The 18,360-nt window shown below is 37.4% G+C and overlaps 1 protein-coding gene and 1 pseudogene across 1 annotated transcript in view; both read right to left on the reverse strand.

Annotated features, from left to right (window-relative positions):
• Positions 1–18,360, reverse strand: part of Rab3c (RAB3C, member RAS oncogene family) — a 266,114-nt gene that overhangs the window by 50,612 nt on the left and 197,142 nt on the right. The window lies entirely within an intron of this gene.
• On the reverse strand, positions 10,669–11,471 carry LOC114094993 (zinc finger CCHC domain-containing protein 9 pseudogene; annotated as a pseudogene).

Raw genomic sequence — 18,360 nt, forward strand, 5'->3', positions numbered from 1 at the left:
AGTAACCCTACAAGACGGGGTTAATGTTATCTTCATTTTATTGTTGTGTGAAAATGAGGTACAGTGAGTTTAAACATAAGCCCAGAATGGCACATCCCATAAATGGAGGTGTGGGGCACAATTCTAGGGAGTTTAGCTCCAGAGTTGTCAACCTTCACTACTAGAGAAATGTTCAGCCCAGAAGATCAGATATTCCCTCTATCACTCCTTCCCTTACAAAACTTCTGTTAGATATGAGAATCTATTTACCATCATGATGTTTAAAGATATTTGTAAAAAATAAGAAGGGGATTAAATACTCCATTTGCTAAAAACTCGAATATTTTATGTGTTTGATACTAAATTGAAAAAGTTATGTCCTGGTCATATATGGGTTCAGGTATGCCCATGCCCCCACAGCCATCTTCCCTTCCATATTCCCGTAGTAGCCAGCTCCCAAGCTCGCAGACTGTGTACTGTGTCACATACACCTTCCATGAACATTTCCTTTGCAGGCGGGACACTCTCTTTGCCATCTCAGTACTATTTATTGCTACTCCTCCATTCTCTGAGGCACTCATGCTCTCCCCAAATAGCCCCACTTGTTATCTGGGCATGTATTTTCTCCCTGGAATGCCGTCTTATTCTTTTCAACCTACTCAGTGTTGCTCACCTTTCAACTCACAGCTCAAATTCCACCTTATTTAATTGATATTTTTTCATTTCCCTGGTTCTTATGGTACCTGCTATCCATACTATTCTTTTAATTCTAAAGGATATCAACTCTTGCTCTAAAACATTCTATGTATTTCTTTACTTCTGAGCTATGGAGTTGGAATTTTGAAAATGGTAAGAGCTTAGATGTCCGTGTCTTTTCCAAAGTATCTTGTGGTTCTTGAATTAAGTATTTTGTAAATGACAGAATGAATGAGTACAGTTGGGTAAAAATGGAGCACTCTACTTCTGAATCTAGATAACTGAATAAATTTGAACTTAGATAAATTAAAAACACCTTTATTTCTCCCCAGGTTTTCTCTATAGTATTGCAATGTTTAATATGTACAATAATATGGAACATCCAGTATTAACCAATGGACATTGAAATACAAAAGGAAAAATACTGAGCAAACAAAAATAAATATTATTTTTAGGCATTTATCAACACCAGGGATGCTATAGTTTGAGAAATTGTGCATGAATATTGCTCTGCAGAAAGGCTGAGAGCATTTATTGGTATGTGCAAACACAGGCAGGCACCCCACCGCCCCCGCCACATACACACACTGTGTATAGTGATTTTTCTTTTTTTTCTTTACCCTTCAGTATTCAGGCCAAACCAGCTTTTACTTAACACTATTTCCCAAACTTGCCATTATAGCAAATAAAGTGCTAAAGATGTGTTAGCAATGGTGCTAAATATGACAAAAATCTCTTTGGGTGTAAAAAAGCAACTGTGAACTCATGTGATTTGATTTCAGTCTTCAGTAGCTTTTCAGACCCCTTCCTGGTTGGGAGTTTGCCCATGGGGAAAGAAAACCCAATGAAACAGGAGAAATTCCTGGGGACTCTGCAAGGTCAGAGTCCTGGGTAAAGCAAAGTAAGCAAGAAAGGTAACATTCTGATTTTAAAAGCTGATTAAAATTCATGGAGTTCCTGGCACTTGAATGCAGAGAAAAACAAGAAAGATGACTGGTCATTACTTTTTGCCAGTCATCCTAGAAGTGAAAAAAAAAAAAAAGGGGGGGTTGTCTTAAGACATGTTCCAATAATTATACTGAAGAAATCCCTGGCAGATAACCAGACTCAGAAAAAGAACAATTAGCTGAAGATCCTGACAGTCTGTAAGAGTTTCATATTTATAAGAAGCTCAGAGAATAGGCTGAATTATTTTAAAGTTCATTGTTCTAGGTACATTTATCTTGCTGATCCTTAAAGCCTATTCTGTGGAGGGTTTATGTTTTTTAACTTGACTGCCCAATAAATCACCCTACTTGAGACTGTGCAGCAGATATGACACTAACAAAGTCCTGGATCATTTGCAGAACCAAACCAGTCATGAGAATATGCACTGACACAGATGACCAGAATCTGTTTTTATTTGTACAAGTATAGAGCAGGTTTTGTAACAGAATTATTTATTGCTGACAGCAAATAGCATAGGTTTAACAGTAAGTTTTTTGCATACTTCTGTGGATATTCAACTGAGTCTAGAACACTAAGAATTACTTTCCACTTTGGACAGTTGCTGAAAATAAAAATAAAAAGACACTTATAATCTCACCAGAGAAAACCTCAAACCTAAACTCTTAGCCTCAGGCATTGAACTGGTTTTACTTCATTAACATTTGTTGTTGTTGTTGTTGTTTTTCATCAAATGGAGCTTGCCTGCTTAATACTGCTGGCATCAGAAGTCTAGTCGAAAATAAGAATGACTCAATAATGGGACCTGCAAGTCAGATAATAGACTGCTGTTTGGACTCTTCCAAATCATTTTTTTTTTTCCTTCTTCTCCTTCCTGGGGCTTAGCCATCAGCTGGAGATACCATGTCCCAGCCTTCTCACAGATGTGGCTAATCCCTGGTCGATGGAATCAGTATAAAATGGAAGGAATAATTTTTATTTTGCTTGCCCAAAAGGGAGAGCTTATTCTTGGCCACCTCATGTACCCTATTTTGCAGGAATATGGCCAAGGCTATGAGCCAGCATCTAATATGCGATGAGATTAGCACTCTGGTGAAGATTATGTTAGCAAGTTGGAAAGAACTTGTGGCCCTGTAGGACTTTGTGGAAGGTCACCTAATATAGTCTAGTTGTGCTATTAAATGGAACAGAGAAACAATATCTTGTGTCACTTGGCCTTGTATTTGAGGGTCCTTCTGTTAAAGCAGCTTAGCTTTAATCGGAATTCTTACCTGAACCTGTGTGAATTCAGTATATATCTTTATATGCACCCATCTACTGCTGCATTCCTCTTTTACAGTAATTCCTTTATGCAGATTCTGAGCCCACCACAGAAAATGAGAAAATACTTTTTAGGGCCTTTCTCCCCAGCAGCAGATGGAATCAAGTAATTGACTGCTTACTTCCAAGACTAACTATAATTTCTAAAATATTCCAGTCTAGTCATTATCATTCCTATGTCACCAGCCATGACTGTTATTCTTTGCATGTGAAGTTTCTGCATGATTTCTCTGTCCTTTGGGAACACGAACACACAGCCACTGGCCTATAAATGCAATTTATCTTAAGTACAAACAATAAAGAAACCTGGCAGAAGGCCTATTTGTCAAGCCTTTGAACCTTGAACCTGTGTTGGCCCATTAGTAATGTATATGGAGTCTATTATAAGCAAGAAAAAAGAAGCTAATACATAATATGTAGGGTTAAGGGGTTTTCTAAGTGTGGGTAAAAGTCAGATTGATTTAGTACAACAAAGTACAGTTGTTATTGTTGTTGTTTTAACTTTCAAATACAGCATTTTTTTCAGATCTTAGATTTTTTTTAAAAAATATTTTTTGGTTATAGATAGACACAATATCTTTATTTTATTTATTTTTACTTTTTTGGTGCTGAGGATAGAACCCAGTGCCTCACACATGCTAGGCAAGCACTCTACCACTGAACCACAACCCCAGCCCCAGGCCTTAGATTGTTAAGTCTTCTAAATTTATATTACATTCTATTAGACTAATAATTCACAGGAAAAAGTTTCATCTAATGCTTCACTCAGCAGGTACACTGTATATTAAGGGTAAAATTTCACACATTTCATATGAGTACAGTTTGGATGCTGGATTTATGAAGAATAGAAAAGACTACAGCTCCACATTTTTTTTTTCTTTCTTGCTGTGGCACCATGTCAAGAACAGTTGTTAAGGGAGTGAAGGCTAAAAACTCAAAAGCTTGGAGGTCTTTACACTTTTCAGAATTTACTTGAGGAATGAATTTGACACATCCTCTGATAGTCTTCTCTGGTTTCTAGAAACGTTATTTTGTTATAACCAGTTGTTACATTGCACCATTTCAAGAGCTCAGCTTTGGGTGAAGCAATGGTGGTCTTATGACCTGCAGGAGATAGTCCAAATCTAGAAGGTTGACCTCAAGCCAGAAAATAGAAGACTCCCTTTCTGGGATTGAGATATTATTTCAAATCCCATAATTTTTATAATTACCCATACTATGAGTATGAGACAATGACATGTTCAATAAGAAAGAACATCAGGATTTTAGAATTTCAAAATCCTTGCAGGAATCTAGACTTTAATGATTGACTGCTTTCTGGTTCCCATTGCTTCTCACGTCATACTGGCACCACATGGCCTATAGCATCGTGCGTTGACCTGCTTTGGAGATTAATGCATGCTGTTGTGATCCCTAGTTCCATCACTCACCATTCAATATACACTTGATTATGCTCGGGGCTATAGACATGATCCTTGCAACTTTGAGACTTCTGGTCTTAGCTTTGTGGCTTCTTATTTCAGGCATGAACTTGTATCTTTCTTTGCTAGAAACCCTGCAGAGTCTAAGAAAGAGATAAAGCACCCCAGCTCTAGAGATTGGGAGCTCTGGGGAGAAAGAAGAGAGACATACAGCCAAATTCCTTGTAGGGGTGCTATATTCCCAAAGACTGTTATGGGCTTTGTAGCTATACTGATAATGTGTTATCTACACTGAACTTCAGAAATATAGCCAAGTGCAAACAAGGGTATATCCTGCAGAATACACTATAAGAAAAATGCCAATCAGTTCAAGTGGGAAGATAGTAGCTCCAAATTGATGTGGTAAGCCCATATTTCACTAAGAATGGCTGGGGAAAGCCTGAACATATAGCTGCATTTATATCCACAGAGATGAAAGGACTCCTCAAGGTCACTTAGAGCTAAGCTTAGTACCTGGGGATGCTGATTCCATCCAGACTCTCACATTCTCTTTATTTATTTTTTTTTTCTTTTCCTTAAGCTCGCTAAAGAATTCCATTTAGAAAAATAAAATGTGGATGGTCCCTCACAAAATGTGATTTTTCTGTGCCTTCACCCTGAGTTTGTGGTGGTTGAGCGGCAGCACAAGGCTGTGCCCTGATGTGCTCACCGCAGGCAGCACGGAAACATAGCTTTTTCATTATATTTATGGAGACAAAGACACGGCAGGGATTTGCTTAAACATTAAAAAACACCCATCTTCAGGGATGGAGAAAATAAACGTTTCCTAGTGTGAGGGAAGTACTAGCCTATAGAATTAATAGCTTAAAAACCCTGATTATTTTTTCCTGCACTACAAAGAATAAAATTGCTAATGACACCACTAGCTGACTGTGAGCTTTTCCCTCCTTCTGCACAAAACGCTTTCCAAAAAAAAATCTGGCTCCTGTCAGCAATTCACAGAATGCAAGGACTAAGTGTAGAGTACAAACAGAGGGCACCCACACATGAAAGAAGTGGGGTTTTGGCCCATGAACCACAAATAATGTGTTTCCTGTGTGCCTGGTTATATTGACTGACAACATTTAAATGAGAGTCTTATAAATGCCTTAGGAATATATTATTATGCAGCAGCATGAGATAGAAAAGGAAATTTAAACTTTCAGACATCATTCACTGGGGACACTAGGCAGCTTTATCCAAATTCAGGGACAAGGAATAAGCATTACCTGAGACAGATACTTTCAAATCAATTGAGTACATTATAAAAATGATTAGTCACCTCACATGCACCAGATAAAGTACATCACTGTTTTCATAAATAGCTCATCTCTTTGAAGAAATAGGACCAATTGGTTTGAAGAAATGCCCTTTCCTCATTCCTTTTTTCTGGTGCTATCAGTATAAATTTGTCCTTAATAACTGTGTGTGACGCTGACCTCTATCAAAGCCATCTTCAAAGTTGTCTTCTGTCATCTGCCAGGTTCTGTGTCCACAGATGATGAAAACTCAGGATTAATTTAGGTCCCTGTGCTCCCCAAGAATTTACATCAGACTTTAACACCTGACATGGAATGAATACAAAACGCTTTCTGTAATATTCATAGAAGAAGGATGTGGTTGGGGTGTGGGTGTGGAGTAGAGGGCAGAACACCTGTAAATCAAACCCAAATCCTCATTGCTCAGTGAAGGAAGGGCCCTTTCTATTCCAGTCAAAAGGACTTCAGAGAAGTAAATGTCATTTCACACTGATCCTATTCACATATTCCCATCACCACCCAGGACCAGAATGTATTGAAGGGTTTAGTGAAATCTGAAAAATCTGGGTTTGAATATTGCTCTAGCCATGGAACAGCTGAGAGGCCTCAAGCTACGTTTTTATTCTTGAAATAGTGTGGTTAATACTAGTATTTTTTTTCTCCCAACTATTTTTGAAAAGTTTCAAACCTATATACAAGCAGAAGTCACACATCTAGTTTTCACCTAAGGTCACCAATTGTTGACATTTTGCCACATTTGCTTTTTTTTTCTTTTCACATAACACTTTGTGGTGGTTGTTGAACTATTTAAAAGTAAGTTGTGGGCTTGATGACATTTAAATACTTCACAGTTATCTCCTAAGAATAGAAGACAGCCTTCTCCCTAACCACAGCTCCATTAAATCAATGAAGAAATCTGATCTAGATACTAATGTATGGTCTGAATTCAGATTTTCCCAATTATCCCAGTATAGTCTTTTTATTCCCCATTTTTTGGTACCAGGGATTGAACCAAGGGACTGAATCACATCCCCAGTGGTTTTATTTTTTATTTTGAGGCAGGGTCTTGCTAAATTGTTTAGGGCCTAGCTAAGTTGCTGAGGCTGGCTTTGAATTTGCAATCCTGCTGCCTCAATCCCCAGGGATTGAGGTATACTGGGATTACAGGTATATGCCACCATGCAGGCCCAGAATGATCTTTACACCTGATGTTTTTTTTTTTTTTTTTTTTTTTTCCTGATCAAGGATCCAGTTAAGGTTCATATGTTACATTTAGCTGTCATCTCTTTAATCTATTTGAATTTAAAGCATTCACCCCCTTTTGTTTTTCAAGATATTGACATTTTTGAATAGTCCAAGCCAATTGTATAATTTCCCATATCTGAATTTGTCTGCTTCCTTGCAATCAGATTCAGGCTAAATTTTCAATCTGAACACTATGTGTAAGATGCTGGTTCCTTCCCATTACATACACCACAAGGAACACAGTGTCTGTTGTCTCATTACTGATGATGCTAACTTTGCTCAATTGATTAATAATATATTTTCAGTCATAGTTTTTACATATTTTTTTTTCTATAATAAAGAATTTTTTGGCAATATGTAACTAACCAATGACATGATACTTTGAGGGTGTGAATATTCTCTTCTCTAATATCCTTATCCATTGATAATCTTTGACTCAGTTACTATATTCATGGTTGAAAATTTGTGATATTCCATTTTTCCTTTGACTTGTATTACCTGATATTCTACTGCAAAGAAAAGCACTCTCCTTTGAGTTTCATTATAAATTGTTACTTTTGAAATGTAATGCATTATAATCAAATAATATCTACATTTAGAGTTGTGAGGGTTAAAACAAAAGTATCTAACATTCCTGGATCATACCAGTAATCGACAAGGAGTAACTATTATTTCTAATGATAATTATTTTATCTTATGTGCTGGAAGCTAACTTGTTAATTTAATGTTGCAGCAGAGCACCTACTAATCTACAAATCTTGCTCAGATCAACATTTGGCACTTCCTGACAAGAAGTGACAGTGATTTCCCTTGTTCTTAAAGATTAAAATGGTTCAAATGTTAGATAGCTTTCTGTTACCATAACAAATATCTGAGATAAATCAACTTATAAAGAGGAAAGGTTTATTTTGGCTTACAATTTCATAGGATTCACCCTATATGATTAGTTGGCTCCATTGCTTGGGTCCTGCAGCAAGGCAGTACAACATGGTAGGAGTGAGTAGCTCTTCTCCTGGCAGCCAGGAAGCATAGAGAGAGACACAAAGGGGTGAGGGTCCCAATATCCCCTTCAAGGACAGACACCAATGACCTAACTTCCTTCTTCTAGGCTCATCTCTTAAAAGGTTCCACCACCTCCCAATAGTGCCACTTATTGTTACAAAGCCTTCAACATATGGGTCTTTGAGGGATGTTTCATATCTACACTGGCAATACCTATAGACTAGCAAACAATTCACAGCTGCTTTTATTCCAGTCACATCACTGCTTCTGTCTCAAAACCCAGTACATGATACCTCCTCTGCTGGTCCCTGCTCCACACCCACAAATCCAACAAGCTCCACCACCCTGACTATTCTCTACCTTTGGAGGGAGGGAGAGGCTCATTCTTTGCAGTGAGTGGCAGTTCCAGTTTATTGGGAGGCCATTACTTAAACAAGCAGGCTTGGAGGAGAGTAATAATGGGATGTCAAGGCAGCCATGATATACAGCGAGCTGCTTGCTTATTTTCTAATTTCTCCTTTTTGGTTTCTAGGGAGTCTTATCTCTTCAATGCTAAATTACCTCATTGGCAGTAAGTTTGTAAAGCCTTTAGGGAAGCACATGAACTCCTCTTAGGGTACTAGATGATAATTATGTATCCTAGAGACAGGGTATGAGTTACAGAAGAATATATCTTGCCAAGTACATAACCATTACTGACCTGTGTACCCTTTCCTTTTCTATGCATTTTCTGCCTTTCTCGGTCCTGCTCTATGCCTAGGGAAGCTGACTATCACCTGGATTTTCTACCCATGTGGTTTCTAGTTGGGTTTGGCAATGGAAGTCACTAGCCAGAGCTCAGATGGCAGGAGAAGAAAGAGGCCACTGTCTCTTCTCTGGGAGTAGAGGATTTCTCCATACTACAGCTCTTGTGGACCTGGCCGCCATAGCTCTTCCTCTCATTGGAGATAGTTAATATTTTTTTAAGTCTCCTCTGCCTTCAGCTTTGAGGGCAGTGGTAGTTTCCTGCCATGATAGTCTGAAGGTGCCGCACTATCCCATTTTCTTATCTTTGCCAACATTCTTGTAAATAATCTCTTTACAAGTCTCTTTCTTTGAACCATCTGGGAGGGATTCCATTTCCTGCCAGGAATCTGCCAGGGCCCTGCTACATACTGAGATCCTAGTTATCTATTAGGTTCTGTACAAGAAGATTATTCACATAATCCTCCCTACCACCCTGTGCAGAGGATCACAATTACCACATTATAAGTGGGTAAACTGAGGCTCACAGAAGTTACATGGCATGCCATGTCATGTAGACCTACCATGCAATAGAGGTTGCTAGCCTTGCTCTATTCTATATAGAGTGCTTCTGCATCTGTAATCCACATAGCAACTTCTTTGAAGATGGTCCATGAAGTTTTTAATTTCATAGGTGAGGAGTGGCCTGAAGATACGAATGTTACTTGGAATAAACACCAAGAGATCTAACACAAAAGGCTTGGAGTTCCCTAGCCCCTGTTGGAATTAAATCTCTCTTCTCCTACTCACGTTAGCTTGAATTCACAGGAAAGGGCAATTGCTAGGTGAACCTATTATGTCAATGAGCCTGACTGGAGGAGATGAAGATCTAACAGGAGTTTTTTTTTTTTTTCCTGGACCAGTGATTTGCTGCCCTAGGAATGATAGAGGGAAGGAGATGAAACATTTGGTGGACCACATCAACATGCTATCAAGCGGAATCATGGTTTACTCTACTTGCAAGATCCTCCATTTCCATATCTGCTGCCCTCTTTTTTATTTTATTTTTTTTTAAATTTTTGCCTTCTCTTTTGTGTTTCTCTATATCTTGTGCCTATAATTTATGCAATAACTTCTATGTTTCTGTCTCTCATTACCATGGAGTTTTTCCTCTATGTCCAAAGCCATCTCAGTTCCTGTGAGTGTGCTGTACATTAATGGAAATCACCATGCATTGGGACTGGAAGACCCAATAAACAGAATTAAGTGATGCCTGTCCTCTTTTCTCTGGGGCCTTTTCTCTCCACTCCTATTTTCTTAATACTTTCCACAAAGCTTATTTTTTTTGTTTTGTTTTTTAAATAGCAAATACATTTTTATTCAATATTTTTAAAATATAGACTTTGTGGCAACTTATAAATTTCTATAATAATAATAATAATAATAATAATAATAATAATATTTTAAACCAAGAAAACAATATGACCAAAAATTCATTCACAGATGCAAAGCAGTATGCTTTGTTTAGAAGTGGTTCAATTTGATGCATAATTTGCTTTTAAAAAGATGATTGTTGGGGTTCGGGTTGTGGCTCAGTGGTAGAACATTTGCCTAGCATGTGTGAGGCACTGGGTTCAATTCTCAGCACTGCATATAAATAAATAAAATAAAATTCCATTGATAACTAAAAAAAAGATGATTGTTTACAATCATCTGTATTACTATATATGTATATATACATTTATATATATATATATATATATATATATATATATATATATATATACACACACACACACACATATACAATCAACTATATAACTTAGTTTTGTCTAAGTTCTATTCATTAAAAACAAGTTCTTTCAGAGAATCCAATTTAATCATCTTGTGCTTTTCTTCAGTGATTTTCTCCAAACAGTGGTAGAAATACTCCTTGAGGGACAAAATGCAGTAAACTGTTCTTGATCCTAAGGAAGCCTAACTTGTAAAGCATGCTCAGTCTGGAAAGTAACAATGTGACACAACAGTACTGAATGTTATTAAAAATTGACAGCTTTAGGTATTTTTGTTTTGGGTTTCTTTGGTTTAGGTGTATCCAAAATTTCTTCATAGTCTGCACTCATCCCCTTTGCCCAGCAACCAACTATGATCATTTGATCTGAATTCTGACTTTCAGGACAATCTTTCTTAAAGTGTTCCACAGAACCACAGAGCTTGCAATCATCACCATCAGCATAGAGTCCTTTGATTATGGGGACATGATTGGGACAGATGCCCCATTTCCCCACAAACAAAAACATTTTGCAAAAGGAAATTCACCAAGAGCTGGGTCTACTTTACCCTTGCATTTGGTTATTTCATGCTCTGCGGACCCTCATCAATAGTGCCCATATCTTGATTTTCTAGGGCAGCTGGGCAATCTGAAATTCCATGGCCAGGTGTTTATAGAGGAAACATACCATTGCATCTTTCTTTGCTGTTTGTCTTTTTAATCATCTTCATTGCCATCATCTTTCTTTAAAGCAACTGCAGTTTATTCCATTACTTCCTGGCTATCCGTTGCTATCATCTGCCCATTGTAAACCATCTGTGAGTTCTGTTTTAGGTATTCCATGAATCCATTCACATCTTCATTGAAGTACTATTTTTTTCTTTTTTGTTCTTTTTATGTTTTGCTTGGGGTGCATCATTTTTAAGAAAGAGTATATTAACTTCAAGTTTTTTTATGATTTGGTAGATTTTGGCTTGTTCCCTTCAAGAACCCCTACTTCATGTCCTCCCATTGTGCTGCAAGCAAAGGTCTCTTATTTTGTGTGGTAGTAACTTGTGCCTACCTGACCATGTTGCATCAATCCCGTGTAAATCCTCTAGAGGAGTCAAGTTAGCAAGCCAGAGAAGCCTGGCCCCCCAACCTCACAAAGCTCTTTTGGCCCTTTGTTCTAAGCAGCATTCAATATGCATTTTACAGTACGTGCTTTTTAAGATAAAAAATTATAGCTAGGAAGATTTCTGGTAGACAGTTACTCAGCAGGCCAGGGTGTCAATATGAGGTATTTCTTCCAGTAGCCTGATTTCTGTGGGGATAGAAGCCAGGTGATATAGCAGAAATTGTACAGGGTTGAGGGCTTCCTTTACCTGACCACTGAGCTGAAATCCAGAGTGGGAGACTCGCTTTTCTAAATTTCATGAGAGAACTCCCTGAATCAGGCTCAACAATGCAGACTCCTGGGCTCCAGACCTATGGAGAGGGATCCCTGGAAAGAGCTCAGCATTTCAAACAGGCTTTTACAGGGGTCTCCTCTGTGCTCTAAATCCAAAAGCCACATTTATTATCTAAATAATTTGAGAAAGTTACTGAACTTCTCCTCGAGTCTTACTTCCTTTGTCTGCCAAAAGTAGAGAAAACTTCTCTCATAAAGGTGTTAGAAACATTTAAAACAACAGACACTAGTATGGCAGTATGTATAAACGTGGATGTATAACCAATGTGATCCTGCAATCTGTACACGTGATAAAAATAAGAATTCATACCCACTTGAATCATATGTATGAAATATGATATGTCAAGATAATTGTAATGTTTTGAGCAACCAATAAAAAAATCATTTAGTCTTTTGTCCAGAATATTTTAACACTTAACAAATAAATAGTCATTTTAAAATGTCATTAACATATATTCCATGCTTGTATAATTATATCAAAATGTATTCTACTGTCATGTATAACTAAAGACCAATAAAACCAATGATCCTTACATAATAAAACTATTGATAAATTAATATTCACATTGACTAGCATTTTTAGTAAAGAAAGACTACAAAAGATGACTTTAAAAAGCATAACTAATTAGATGATCTGAACTACAGTTTGGAATATCTAGAAGATGTGTATGAGTTTGCTATTTTCTGTTTCATACAATCCTGCAGAAAAAAGATGTATGATAGACAACATATGATAATTCATACATTAATGCTTTCCAGAAGATTCTATTTTGTGCTTTACCTGCTCTTTATCCTCTTTCTTTTGGAATTTTGTCTGAATGTCCCCTCCACCTCCCCGAAAGGAGACACGAGGGGAATTATTTAAGGAAATGGTTTCATATATTTCTCACTTTGTGTGTGTGTGTGTGTGTGTGTGTGTGTGTGTGTGTGTGTGTGGTGCTGGGGATTGAACCCAGGGCCTGGAGCATGGAAGGCAAGCACTCTACTGAGTTACATCCCCAGCTCAGTTTCATATACTTCTGATGGACAATCTAATATGTTGCATATGAAGACATGAAAAGCGCCATGATTTTTCACTACTCTGCTGGTATGGAAGAGTCCTTCAGTGATATGCTAGAGCAGAAAATCTTACATGTTAACATACATCCTATTGAGGAACTTGCAGCTGGCGATGGCCTCTAGAATCTGCAGCTTGACACCCTGCATACACACTTGGGAGAAAGCATGGTTTCAAAAAAGGGGAAAAGACTTTTTTCCTCCTCTAAGAATTAAATTTGAATTGTATATTAAGGCGATATCCAAGATGAAAAAAGAATGCAAAGAATGAAATAACAAACTAGAAATGTAAAATTAAAATCATGGAAATCTAACTGAAGTAAAATATTATGAGCACAAAACCAGGAAAATGCAAATCTATTACCAGTGATTCCTCTACCTGGATGATCACCAGAAATACACAAATGCTTTTAAAAATTTGTAGATCTTTGGGACTCATTCTAGACATACTGACCCAACCTCCCCAGAGGTGATGTCCACAAATTGAATTTTTAAAAGAGCTTTACATTTCGGCTTAAGTAGCACAGATTGTACCTGTAGTCTACACATGCATACCTGTAGGCATATGGGCATACTTATGTGTATATGTGTTTTTATTAATTTATTCTGAACTCTTCCTGTCAATTACAAAAAAATGTTCATAACTCTTTATTAGAAAACATAAAAGAAGCAAAACTTTCCCAAGAAGTGAATTCTAAAAGAAGCCACTCTTTTGGTATTGTTTATGTAGGGTTCTGGGGGATCAAGTAATAGGATAAACTTGGGGGCTCATTTTAAGTCTGGCACTAAGCCTTAGGGTCCACTGAGGAGTTTGAAGCTGTGCATCTCTGTGGAGTGATCCAAATATTTTTTGTTCTTCCACTGACTACTGTCCTGTGGCAATAAGGGTCTTTCTCATGTTCAAGCATGAGAATTTTCAAACAATAAAACAACAAATGTTTTCAATTATTGCTATATATCATCAAATAAGACAAGCAAAATAATATCAATTATGAAATATTTTTTTCTTTCAAAAATATTATTAGTCTAAATTCTACAGTTTGCTGTTGTGTCTTAATAGCACATATATACATAAAATCACAGAGATATATGTACATATACTTAATACTGCAGTGCTTACAAAAGAAAGAATCAGAACTTGATATACTTCAATCTCTCATTAAAAATGGAGTTTTGAGATATGCTTTAATTTAAAAACACTATCTTGTTGGAGTTTGTTTTAAACTTTTTGATTTTGAAACAGTGAAATAGAATACGAACTACAGTTTGTATTATATTTGGCAAATACAAATTTTAGTTCACACAATAAAATACTTAATGGATTTTGAAAATATCTTTACAAACTGAAGTTTATTTTTCATTTTAAATTATTTGATAAAAAACCAAAATAACACATCAAGAAAATGAAGTGACTGAATGCACAATTTAGTAGTTACCATGGTTTCAGTCAAATACGGCTCACTCATTTATTTGTACTGGTATGTATATATATACACAAATTCAATACAAGAAAACTTTTACTGCATCTATTTCTGGTTCTGATTATGATTTCACTTCATAATATTAAGTGAAAATACTTATGTGGTATATGGGAAGAGCTTTTACAAAACAGTCTGCTCTGGTGGTCAGACTAGGTATACTGCTGCTCCCTTCCACATCCCTTCTCACCAAAATCTGTGTTTCTGTGGTTCAAAGCTGATGCTTCTGGATCTAATCTCCTCTCCACTCTTAATTGTAAAAGCATTTGTCTTTATGGCTGTCTTCATACTCCTTCCCATTCTCCCTTTCCTTTTTGTAAAATTTCTTGCTGATGCCAGACATGGTGGCACACACCCATTATCTCAGCAGTTCAGGAAACTGAGGCAGGAGGATTATACAAGTTCAAAGCCACCCTCAGTAACTTAACAAGGCCCTAAGATACTTAGTGATACACTGTCTCAAAATATAAAAAGGAGCTGGGGATGTAGCACAGTGGTTAAATACCCTAGAGTCAAATCCCTGGTACAAAAAGAAAAAAAAAATATTTCGCTGTTTACCATGCACTTGGCTTCTCTAGATGCTTGGTTCTACCAAGACTGCCAGCCAGTGAGCATGCCCTTCCCCTCTGCAGGATGCACTCACCCTGCATGCCAAAGAACTTTTGCCCCTTGTGGTTCTAGGGCTCTTATTGCCAGCTGCTTGGAAGCTATTCCAAGTCATCAACTTTACATGTTCCAAAGCAAACAGTTACAGAACCTTGCCTATATTGCTAAAGCATTAAAATAAGCTCTGCTGGTAGACTTAATGAACATAAAACAGAAGAGGCCTGCAGTAAAACAAAACAACACAATACAAAAACCCAACACTCTCATTACCATCTAATTTCCTCATATGTTACGTTTCAAACTATACACACCGCCACCTCACATTTATTTTTATGGTACTTGCTGTTTAAAAAGCTGTTTCATTTACCTGATTCCACTTGCTTTTCACAACAATATTATTGTTAGTCATCGTGGCCAACATTATCTCCATTTTAGAAAGGAGTAAACTGTCAAGATGACCTATCTACTATGGGGAAGGTCAGCAGTGGAAAGAAAAACTTTCCTGATACCAAACTGCTCCTAAGTAGCATCACAAACCTTTTTTCCACTACATTGCAGCAGGATAGCTCTGATTTTTGGCAAGAAAAATTTAGTGAATATTGATTTTTCATTCTGATTTTCTAGTTAGAGAAAGATTACCAAGGAAGTCACAGAACAAGGGTGGTCACTGTGCAGGAGAAGTTTATTATTTGGTAGAAATAGCTCATAAAATGTTAGGTGTAAGTGAGTTAAATATGCTCTTACTTCTTACAGTTTCATGAAAATATTGTAATCTCATATAAAAAAAATCAAATTTGGGAAACTCTCACTTTAAAATATATAATATCCAACAGTTTAGACCCATTTATCTGAATACTTGAATGTATAGTCTTTTCAGTATAAAGAGACCTTTTTTTTTTTTTTAAAGAAACCCTAATATTTTAATTTAAGCATCGGATGACTAAATGGCTTCTTAGAATCAGAGGGTGAAAAGCCTACTGGTGGATGTGAATGATGTTTCAACAAAAATATTACCACTGGAAATTAAGTACTTATAAATCCTTCTACATCTGAGCCTACTCTGTTTTATCCCCAGATAGATGAGGTATATTTCTCTCTGCACCTGCCGAGACTGGCATTTCCCATTTTGTCCAGCTTAATTGTTCTTCTTGTAACAACCCACATTTTCCCTGTGGATCTGCCCTGCTTCTCTGGAGTCTCATAATGTTGGAATGGGCCAACTCTCCCTGAAAGTCAGTGGGAGCCTGCGGTAGAAGACAGTCAAGCAAGTCTCCTTGGGCATAGTGGGGTGGGTTCAAGGAGCCCAAACACAAGGTTTGTCTAAAGTTTCTGTAAGACAGAATATTACTTTGGTGGACTAAGAGCTAGGAATTGGAATCTGGGTTTGTGGGACAACCATGGGGAAAGGGTTGCCTGAGTAAAGTCAGTTTTGAGGCAGAGCAGAACCAAGGCAAGGGAGAAAGGAAAATTAATCCAGGGAGACAGAGACCTTTGTTGTCACCATTGAACTTCTCGATTGACTTATGCCTGTTGCTGGACCATGTCTGGACCCTCCAGTTGTTTGATCCAGTGTCTTCTTGATTTTTCCCTTCAGGAAAATTGAGTTGCATTTTCAAGCATAAGGGAGGTGACTCAAAACAGAGTAGGAAGGAAGAGCATGAGAAGAAGATTACCACGAAACAAGGAAAAGAGGAGGGAGGGAAAGGGAGGGAGAAGGGGAATTGCACGGAAGATGGAAGGAGACCCTCATGGGTTCACAAAATACATATATGATGGTGTGAGGGGGGAGGGAAAAAAAGAGAGAGAGAGAGAAGTGTCACAGTAGAATGGGTAGAGAATAGTGATGGGAGGGGAAGGGAGGGGGGGTATAGGGAGGGCAGCAGAATACAACTGACACTAGGATTGCTGTATGTATACACATGGATGTATAACCAATGTGATCCTGCAATCTGTACATGGGGAAAAAGGAGAATTTATACCCTATTTGAATCAAATGTATGATATGTCAAGATCATTGTATTTAGTCTTGAGCAACTAATAAAAAAAAAAGATGTGTAGGAAGAGGAGGATCCCATTTAATTGAAAATACAGAAAGTTCTGTTTGGATATGTTGAGTTTGAGATGCCAGAAGGATACTAGCAGAAGGAACTGGGGATCAGTGGAATTAATGGGTCTAGACTTTAGTAAGTCTGTGAGGGGAGATACCTATTTGTCTGCACATTAGGATCACCTGGGGAGCTTTTCCAAACCAGTGATGTCCAAGCTGCATCTCAGACCAATTTAATCAGAAGCTCTGGGTGTAGAAACCAGGCATCAGTATGTTTTAAAGCTCCTAAGGTTGCTATAACTTGAAACCAACAATGAGAAATAATTCCCCAATGTGTCTAGAAAGTATTTCAACTACTGGAAAATTCAGGCAATATATCAAAATATTTGGAGACTTAATTATTGACTTAAGGAGTTGTTTCAGTTTTCCCAAGAAAATGGTGTATTTGTAAGTCCCTTTTCTCATTTGTTCCTATCTTGAAATTCAATGAAAAATTCAAATTAAATAAATATAAGTGAAACGAACATGAACATGGACTTTCTCAGTTAGCTGGATCTGAGTTCAAACCCTGCCTCCTCTATTAGTTAACCCTGGCTGAGATACCATACTTCTTTAGTCTTAGTTTTTCTGATTTATAAAAGTGAGAAGAAAGCTAACTTTGAGAAGGCTGGGTGATGAATGAAATAATTCAAAGAAAATACAGATCTAACTACTCTGCAGTTGTTCAATGTGTCAATATTAATTTAAATAAGGTATACGGTCACATGTACAACAATACGAGTAAATTTCTATTATTCTGCAGCTAATAGTCTTAAGGGTATTTGGTCTGGGGTTTACAGCTATCCCTGAGTATATACACGGCATTAGAAGCTTCTGTCACCAAACATCATGGTTTTATAGCATTTTCACCTTGGTTAATGTTGTGAGAAGAATGGATTCTAAATGAGGCAGCTGGTGCCCAAAGCAGAGCAGCAGTGATAAGGCATAACAAATAAGACAGTGGTTCCTCTCTCTCTCTCTCCCTCTCTCTTCCACCAAGGCCTGGCTTAGCATCTAAATTTTATCAGCCCAATTTTGTATTTAGACTACAATTTCCTTCTCTCATGCCTTCTCATGACTATTTCTTCTCTCTAGGCTGCATACTTTCACACCCCCAGCCCCCACCATACATGTGCCTTGTTTCCTAGAACACACCCCTAAAACCAGCCTGTTTCTTTATCTCAAAACTCTTCCCTCTCATTTAGTGGCATCATCTGGTTTTGCAGATATTTTTCACAAAACCTTGACAGGCATTAAACCAGAGAAACCCGCTTAGGGAAAAGG

The sequence above is a fragment of the Marmota flaviventris genome, chromosome 5, assembly GCF_047511675.1.
Source record: "Marmota flaviventris isolate mMarFla1 chromosome 5, mMarFla1.hap1, whole genome shotgun sequence".
Taxonomy (NCBI): Eukaryota; Metazoa; Chordata; class Mammalia; order Rodentia; family Sciuridae; genus Marmota; species Marmota flaviventris.